The sequence below is a fragment of the Bidens hawaiensis genome, unplaced genomic scaffold, assembly GCF_021521415.1.
Source record: "Bidens hawaiensis isolate Kalapana, Puna unplaced genomic scaffold, B.hawaiensis_p1.1 tig00033109_1, whole genome shotgun sequence".
Classification (NCBI taxonomy): domain Eukaryota; kingdom Viridiplantae; phylum Streptophyta; class Magnoliopsida; order Asterales; family Asteraceae; genus Bidens; species Bidens hawaiensis.
This window is the reverse complement of record NW_027495650.1, coordinates 78,820-88,988: the sequence shown is the minus strand read 5'-3', so window position 1 is coordinate 88,988 and position 10,169 is coordinate 78,820. Positions and strand designations below refer to the sequence as shown.

The following is a 10,169-nucleotide window of genomic DNA, read 5'->3' as shown; positions in this document are numbered from 1 at the left end:
TCCTTGGCGGCGGCAGCTGCCGCCAGCTGTTGGTTCTTTTCCCGAAGAGCCCGCGTTTCAGATACTTCCTTTGCGCGAGCTGCTTTTAACTTGTCGTTTTCACGACAAAGCAGCTCGACGCGCGGCTGCATCCGGGCCTGGAGAACCCGAAGCTCATTGGTTAGCCTACCCTCCTGGTAGCTAACCATGGCTTCCCCCAACGCACCCGGGGGAGCAGCGTGGCGAACCCAGTCCACGCACTCCACAGGTGTGCGAAGGGTTGTTCCTCGGCGTATGTTCCATCGCGGAACATACACTTCATTGGAATCCGTCACTGCAAAAGAAACAAAGGCAGTAAGGAAAAGATGATAAAAAACATAAGGGAAAAAGAAAGGAACCCTACGCACCTGTAGGGTCAATGACAGGCCGATAACCGCCAAACCCATCACCTGAACCTAAAGGAAATCCATCCAACAGGTCAGGCAGACGGGAAGGTGGCAAAGATCGGCGGGAAGCCCTGCGCGTACCTGATGGTCCGGCCATTGGTGCCGGTGGCGCGGGCATGGTGGCAGCCGCCGTGGTCGCCGTTGGGGTCGCCGCCGCGGTCGCCGCCTCATCAGCAGCAGCAGTAACCGCCGGCTCCGTGAAGGATGCTGTAAAAATCGCACTCACGGCCGGCGGTGACGTCATCTCGACCGGAACAGTTGGCTCAAATGAATGAGCAACTGGACCAACGGATGCAGACGCAGGCGCCTGGGTCGACGCCTCAGGAAGGCTGACCGAGCCTACCGTCATTGGCGGGGAGGTACCCCCCTGCGCTTCACCCCGGAATGCGTCAACATACACGCCTGCACAAAGAATGTTAAATTTAAGAAGTAATAAATCTGCAAAGACATTATGATTGTACTTACGGGTTTTCTTGACCCTGAACGTACGGACGGGCGGGGAGGAACCCGATGGAGCCGGCCTCTTGGTCCCGGTCACCGTCGTCTTCGTTGGTTCTCCGGAGGTAACGGTCGTAGCCTCCGGAACAGTGGTCTCCTCACCACCGGGCTTCCCCGCCACCTCTTCACTATCTGACTCCGAGTCAGATAGAACCACCGGACCAGCCGTGGAGGCCTTCTCCTTCCCTTTCCCGCCGGCAGCAGCTTTCTTCTTCCGCACCAATGGAGGAGCATCTGAGGATTCCTCAGAAGAAGACAGGTCAAGAATTCCAACAGCGGGTACAGCATTAAGGGGTTGAGGAAGGAATATCGCCTTACCTGGCCGCCGTTGGCTCAGGATCTCGTGGCCCAGCGGATAGACCTCCACAAACCGATCCGCTGTTTGCTCCAGGATGGGCAACTCGCCCTCGTCCAAAGCACGAGTACCCATCCGCGCGGGACCGTCGGCTTCCCGCGGAAACAGAAGCGACTCCAAATCATTTCCCTCTGAAAAAAAAAAAAGAAACAGTTAGAAGACAAACTTGTATCAAAAAAGAAAAACAAGACATACCATAGGGAATAGAGTTCAAACCGTATTCGAGGAGGATGGGAACCAGAGATGCATCTTTCCACACCCGGCTCATCCCTAACATGACCATCCCGGACTCCGCAAACCGGTAAACCGGAGATTGGATCCGGGATATCTTCGAAAACCATTCCGCCTCCTGGTAGTTGGGGGCGTGAAGGCTCGGTATCGCTTGGCCATTTTTAAACTTCATGGCAAGGGGGATGGCGCGGGCAGAAATGTAGAAGAATTCCTGCTTCCACGCGCGAAGACTGCGCTCGGTGTCGCAAATCTTCAGACCCTTAATACGGGTCGTCAGGGTGTACCACCCTTGGATGCACCTCCAGGTATAGAAGGTCATCAGGCGGTCCACATGGGGCTCGATGCCCAAAATCCGGCACACCCACTCAAAATGGCGAATCTTGGCGATCGCCATGGGGTGCAGCTCGGTCAAATGGACACCGTGCCTCTCAAGGACACGGTAAACAAATTTTGTCAATGGGAATCTAAGATTCCCATAGACAAAAAATGCAGCATAAACCCCGATCTTGCCACTGGGGGCATCGTACACGGTCTGGTGGGATTCAGGAAACTCAGGCTCGAGATGATCGAGCATGAACTTCCTGACAACATACCGGTACTGATCGCCGGGCAGAGCACACTGGCACTCACCAGCAGTACCCCTGTCGTCAGCTATAGCTTCAGCATCACGAGAGGACATTATTGCAGAAAGAAGAGTGATTTCGGGAAAATGCTTGCCTGAAAAAGGGGAGTATTTGCCGGAAATCACTAAGAAGAAGAAGAAGAGTGAAAAGTGTGAATTGCAAATAACCCTCTCCCCCTTTATATAGTAATCGCAATTAATGCGGTGAATTTAATGCGGAGGAGAGAGAAATCAAATGTGCAATGAAACTATGACACGTGGCAAAAAGCAAGCTGGCAACAGCTGTTGAAAGGACGTGTGCCAGTAATTTCGCGGCCACGCGCCCGAAAAATCATGCCCACGCGCCTGAAAAAGCAACTGGAATGACCATGTTCTGTCACGTCACCATAACTTCCTGCACGTCCTGACACAGTCAGAAGAAACCGTCACACGACGTTTCAGATGTTTGGACTGTTCTTATCCTCACCAACCTTTCGAATTTCAAAATTCAAAAAGATTCAAAGGTAAGCGGGAAAATACCCCTTACCTTGGCAACCAAGTAACCATAAGACGGATGCGGGTACAGTGTTAAGGCAAAACCTTCCACATACCTAGCACCCGCAGGGAATTGAAGCCAAGAATACCCCGGCAACAAAGTAACTATAAGACGGGTGCGGATACAGTGTTAAGGCAAAACCCTTCACGTACCTAGCACCCGCAGGGAATTGACGCCAGGAGTACCTTGAAAGTAAAGTAACCGTAAGACGAGCGCGGGTACAGTGTTAAGGCAAAACCCTTCACATACCTAGCGCCCGGCAGGGAATTGAAACCAGGAAGGATCTTCTGAGCAATGCTTGTGGAAACGGAAATAACATCCCCGCATAGCGGGAACGTCGAGAAATACATTGTTTGAGGCTCCAGGATGGAATTGGTGGTTTAAACATAATTGATCACTATGTTCAAAACCACTAAAACCTCAAGGAGAATCCACACAAGTGAGACTCAACGCTCCTGACTTGCGAGAAGGTTACATACCTACCCACATCATACCCAAAGATCAAGCAAAAAAATCGGGAATTTTTGCTAGTGACATTAGGAAACCCGCGGGAAGAATCCCCACGGAGAACCTTAAAACTAGAAACCCTTTTCAAAACCCCTTGCTTAAAGTCCAAAAGTTCACCTCACTTTATTAAACATTCAGGAGAAGAACATTGGACTGGGGGGACTTGAAGAGGTAGGTCCCAGCAGAGACCAGTTGGTCCCGCAAGACTCACCTTGAACAGGGACGTCTGCGCAAAGGCCATCTGCTCCCGCAGGACCCACCATGCTCATAGGATCTTACGCGCAGTACACAAGCTGAACAAGCAGGGAAAGCCTCCCAATGGTGAAGTACCCCGCCTGTTCCCGCAGTTGCGGATACAAGCCATCAGGGAAGGCTACCCGCAGACAGCAGGGCTACACGCACAAGACACTAGCTACTTCAGTAGTCACATGAAGGAATGAGCAAGGCGGGAACAATCCCGCCTAAATGAGCCAGTCTGATTCTGAAAGATCTTTTGTACCATGCCTACCAAGGTATGGACAGGACAGACGATCTGACCAGAACAGCCCATGAGCCAATCACAGGGTGACAGCTCATCGACAACAGGGCGAGGAGGAGCACCCTCTAGTACTGTTTGTCACTATTAGCCGCTGCCTACTCACCAACCCTTACTGAGGAGCATGCGCGGCCTACAGTTGGTGGAATAGTGTTACTGTTGGCCGTAACCTATTCACCAACCAGCATGGCCTGCGTACAATCCACAGTAAGTGGGACGTGCATAAACTACAGTTGGTGGAATAGTGCAGCCGACTTTGTTACTGTTGGCCGTAACCTACCCACCAACCAGTATGGCCTGTGCATAGTCCACTGTTGGTTGAACAGGAATACTATTCAGCCGGCTGTACCTTCTTGGAAACCTACCTTCGGCTATAAATACTCCAATATCTTGGAATGGTAAGATCATCTGATATCCAGTTATCTAGCAATCTCTTAATATACACTTATATTCAGAGCAACCTAGTCTGATTCTCACGCCGGAGGGTGGTCACAAGGAGGAACTCCCCCCTTCTCAGTGACGAGCTTACGGTGTTTGTTTTGCAGGTCTCCTGAAGAACAGCCTTCTCAGTCAGACCTCATCCGTGGGAAACATTACTTAACCCCCAGATTATCTATAATCTGTACCGGGTCACTTAGTGTTTCTTCACATGTAGAGTTCATCTATATTAAGTTATGTTTAAATGATATCATATCATCATAATTAGTTGAAAACAAGTTCATTTGTATCTTGGTTTATAAGGTACGAACGCTTTGGTAACCGCGGTTAACAAACATCTTAATACTGTTGGGATACAAGTTCTTTGGTGCTCTATCCACTACCTAAAAAGGTTTATCTACAACCTAATAAAACATATACTTTATCTACAACCTAATAAACACATATATACGTAACCTAATGAAGCTTTAAAATTAAACACAAATATATGCATAAAATCTGCCCAAAGTGTGTTCAATTTAAGAACTTGCCAAAAATCAAATAAAACTTGGTCATTGATTCTGATTTGAAAAATCGAAGTTTGACATTTCAGACGTCAACTTCAAAAGATCAATATAAGTTCTGATATCAATTGGAAATCTACACGTTTTCGGTATCAATTGGAGTCAGCAATTGAAAAATCCAAGGTTTAGTTTGCAAAACAATTGAAAAGTATGAAGGTTTCCAACAACACTTTCATGAAGTCTAAAGGGTGTTTGGTTCATTGAAATGTTGAGTTGTGAAACATTCAAATGTCATAAAGGAATTGAAATGTTTGAAAGATGTTTTTATTAACGGTGTTTGCGCCTTTCAAAATAAAAATTTAACGGAGTTTGCGAAGATTGGAACGTTTGACTGGAACCGAATTTGGAATGTTTAAAAGGAACTCATTTCGTTAACTTCTAAGGTTATATTCTTGTCTTTGTTGTGTTAATTGGTTACTGTTTTCTGAAGGTTTTATTTCTAAATTTTGGGTCTTGATTCTTCAAATGTTTTTAGGTCTGATCTCGTGTCAAGTAGCAAATTTGATAATGGTTTTGGGTCTGATCTCGTAGCAAGTAGCAAATTTGATACATTGAAGACACCTTTCATTTGATTAGATCGAGACGTGAAGTGAACGAACTTGAGACTTGAACTACCTCATGCATGAACGATCAATGGATATAGGTTAAAAAGTAGTGCTCTTGAAAGGTTATGTTAAATAATCGTTAATGAATTCCTTGAAAAGTTTTGAGATCCCATCACCCAAGTTTAACCAATCAAACACGTTTTTGAGCAAAATGATAGAATTCGTTAAAACAAAATTTCACTTCAAATTCCTAGCTTAATCAAGCAAACACATTTTTTAACAACAGAATTAGTTCCAATTCTAATTTCAAAATTTCAAATCTTAGAAAATCTTAATAAAATAAAAATAAAACTCGCACCTTCCTACACGTTGCACGCGGTTTAGATACTAAACACACACTATCTCTTATCAATTTAGATACTCTCTCTTATCAATTTAGATGTCCTCTATCAGATAACAAGCTATCAATCAGACCCTAACTTACAATATCCGATATTTGTCCAACCATAAATGAATAAATGATGTATTTATGTAAAGCATCACTTTTGAATTTTGGGCCACAAAGAACAAACCTACCGACCTATATGCATGCATCATTACAGCCTAGCTTTGAAAATAGACATATCGTTCATTTAATCATGTTGGCCCCATCCATTACCCACAAAATCTTTGTATTCACAATGCTCTACTGATTTGTACCCAATACTTTTGAACTTGTACAAAAATCTAATCACCCTTTAGCCCTAATCAAGGAAGATCAAGAATAAGCAAAAAGAAGTGGGCCAAAAGAAAAAGAAACCCTCGATTATCATGCCACCACTTGGAAGACTTGTTACTAAAAACTCACCAAATAACTTTAAAAAAAATTAAAAAAAAAAGGAAAAAAAAAAACTTGTGAAACAATCACCACCACTTGCAAATATCAATTTGCAAACCTTTTAATGGTATGGTTTTAACATTTTATGGGTTAAATCATAACCCAAACCATTAGTTATATCTTCGATCGTTACAACCAGAACCAAAACCACATACGATGAGTAGTGGGGTCCTGAGCTAAGCCTTGGCTAAACCTTGACTTTGTATTTCACATCAAGTGATGTATTTGTCAAATCTATCTGTTACTCAACAAAAAAATAAGAGCTTTGGTTTCGGCTCATCGAGATATATAACTAAAACAAACTAAAACCAAACCATTGCTAACAATTAAAAAGATATTGTTAAACATTAAGAAAAACCAGGTCGAACTTGAATACTTAAACACGAAACTAAGATATTAAAAAGATACATAGCCCAAAACCCTGCAGTTCAGTTTACCTTTTTACAATCGACTTCGAGTGTAAATCGTAAACCAAACTGTCCACTCCTGTTTGAGAACGCCTAAACCAATCAACCTATATAAAATTGAACAACTGGCCATGAAACCGAACTGATGACCAGCTAAGGTAGCTTAAAACTAGCTTAAAACTGAACCATGAAAATCATACCCACCAACTCCAAACACTCAACAAGACATTAAATTTCACTAATCTTGGTCACTTTGAGAATACAAAGAATGGCATTAAAGGTGAAGAATCTTGATGTTCTAACATAATTTAAAGATGGTATAGGACAAATATTAACATTATTATAAAATGATACACAATTGAGTGATTGTTCTTTCAAGTAAAACCTAAACGAATGCAAAAGAAACTGATGTACAAATACAACAATTGCAGTGTAAAAGAAAAAACAAAGTATAAAGTTTACCAGTTACCCGTTACCACCATTGATGAACAAGAACGCCGCGCTGCCTTAACGATTTGAACAAATCCAAACATTGCCCGTAAGTTTTCTAGTACTTTGGACTCCTAACACCCGGGCAACATTTTTGCCACCGATTATAATGACATTCAAGAAAAACCTCATCAATCAAACAAATAGCTCCTGTCTCAATCAACCTCGGGATCAAATCGAATTCAGTCCCTTCAATATCCATCTTCATCACCACAAAATCTTTCTCAGAAACCGTGTTCTTCAACCACTCAGCAAAATCAAACCCTTGAATCTCATCAACAGATCCCACAATCCCGCCACCTGATTTCACCGGTTGAATCCGACCCATTCCTCTACCTTGCTCCACATTTTCATCACCGGGAGTTTGGTTGATTTCAAACACTAAAGTCTCGTTTTTGACCCACGCAGCATACGGTAACAAAGTAACACCTTTTTTTAACTTATACTGATCATGAAAATGTCTATCTGCTTCTACCGCGTATATGTGGAATGTCTTGTTTTGTTTTGGATATTGTTTCTTAAACCAGCTAGCTATACTCGAACCGTAGCTCCGAGCACCAAAGTCTATGTAAACATACCTTTGCTTAAAGTTAATATCCACCATAGAAGACAAATACTTCACATTTTGAATATTTTTCTTCAACGTAATCCACGGTTTTAAAGGCTCGTTTACAATCAAAGGCTCGGCTTTCTTAACTAAATCTTGTTTATATACCGGAACCGAGCATTTGCTACTCAAAATTTGTTCTGTTTTCTTCTTAATTTTAATATAACTTTGTTTCTTCATCACAATCTCATGAATCTCAGGAACAGAATCAAACCCATCTATACGTCTCGAGTGTACGAATTTACAACAATTAAATAAAGCAATAAAAGAATTGAAGCTATACGTATCTTTAGACGCCGTATGCACAACGAAATACCCTTCGGGTTTAAGCGTCCGTCCGACTTCCGCCGCGAACTCCCCTGCTTTCTCCGATCGGTCCAATCCTCCCGCACCCGAGAATATAAAATCAAACGTGTTATCCGCAAACGGCTGACGAAACCCGAACCCGTTAACAACCAACGGCTTCATCGCCTTCTTGTAAATCCCAACGGCGTCATCAACTCCGATCTCTTTCAAAGCATAAACATCATCACCCACCGGCGTATCAACGCACAACGCCTTCGATCTCGTCGACAAAAGCCCATCAACGATTAGATCCTGAAACACTGTTATGTAAAACATCACCCGTTTGTGAAACTCCGGCGATGTTTCCGCTGCCGGATGTAGCGTCAACGCCGACGAAGCTCCGGCACCGGCGGTGGTGACGAGTTTGTAATTATTATTATTATTATTATTATTATTATTAACGGAGAAGAAGCAGAATTCATCGCCGGAAACGCAAGATTCGCCGCGGATGGTGATGACGTAAGCGAACCGGATGCCGACAATGAGGAGACAGAATACGAGGAAGCGAACGACGGCGTTTCGGAAGAAGCGGTGTTTGGAGGTTAGTGGGTCCATGGTGAAGTGGGTTCGGGTCGGATTTGGATTTGGTTAACGGGAGCAGAAACGGGCGGAGGTGTGGTTAGCGCCGATAAGGGTTTGGTGTTTGGGGTTATTGGATTTGAATAGAAATTGGGAAGTGAATTGAGTGTGATAATAGTAATAATAATAACATTTCATTGTTAGTTTGTTTTCATGGAAGATTGGTGTTGATCATTGCTTCTGTAAATTTGTTTTAGGGTTTCTTCAAGTGAGAGAAAAGGTTGATGAAGAATGAGGTTTGGGGGTGATGCTAAAGTTGTCAATTGCTTTCTCTTTTATTATTATTATTATTATTATTATTATTATTATTTTGGTTTTGAAATGTTACATGGATATATGTTTGACGACCTGGATTGTTTTCTTTTAATAAATATTAAATTAAATGATGACATATTATCTGTCACCCAAAATTATTTGTTTGGATCTCCGAGTCGGCAGTCATTCCGTCAAGTTCTTATAAAACTGGCCGGTTCGAAGCGGTTCACTGGTTTGACTGGAGAATTGAATCGATGAACTGGTTTACTATAGAAAGAATATGTTTTTAAATCAACACTTTTTTAATCTGAACCGTCATTTTTAAGAAAAAGAAATTGTCTGACCGGTTGAACAGGTGAACCTATAGCACGTCTGATTCATTGTTTGATTCGGTTATGAAAAAATTGGTTTGAAAGCTACAAACGTGACTTAACTAGCTAAATAATGGTTGGAATTTAAAAACAATAGATCATCTCTTTGGATTAAGACTATCGTGGTGTATCGTGGTGATTCATACAAATATCCACAATTGACACTATTCCGGTTAAAAAATCTTTAGTGGGACATGGAAGAGTATTGTAAAATTGGAAGAGGATAAATCAATTATTAATTTAAGGATGTAGGAAGGCTTCTGATACAAGTAGGTAAAGGGGATTAAACAAAATTTTGGTTGGATAATTGGGTAGTGATTAGGGAAGTTCAAAGTTGGATATCCGAATATTTTGGATAGTAGGTTTCACAATCCGAATCCGTATCCAAAATTTCGGATACAGATATATAGTGAAACGGATATCCGAAAAATAATCTTATCGTTTTAAATATATATATTTTTTTGTATCTTAATCTTTGTATATTTTAGAGTTAATGGCCATTTTCATCCCTATGGTTTGCTACTTTCGCCACTTCAGTCCAAAATTTTTAATTTTGTCAATTTAGTCCTCATAGTTTTAAATATTAGCCAATTACGTTCCATCCGTCTAACGGCATCCAGCTATGCCGTTAGTTTAAGGGTATTTTTGTCTTTCTCCTTTTAATTTTGAGTTAATGGTCATTTTAGTCCCTGTGGTTTGATATCTTTGCCAATTCAGTCCAAAGTTTGAAAATTTGTCAATTTAATGTTCAGTTTAATTCAGTTTTTTTTATTTTTTATGTTTTTTGTTTATAACCCTGAAGAGCATAATTCAAGCCCAAACCCATCGAGCAACCTCAAATACTGGTATGCATTTACTCTGTTGACAACAGTAATCATAACCCCCCCCCCCCTTATATTTAGTTTCTAGACATTTCCTAAAATCTTCTCCATGGTGGAATTCAATGGTAAAGTGGCCAAGGTAATTCCCTGAAACCGAATTATAC

General features: G+C 42.2%; 1 pseudogene; it reads right to left on the bottom strand.

Moving 5' to 3' along the window:
• Positions 1-6,809: 6,809 nt before the first annotated feature.
• On the bottom strand, positions 6,810-8,753 carry LOC143584358 (uncharacterized; annotated as a pseudogene).
• Positions 8,754-10,169: the final 1,416 nt, after the last annotated feature.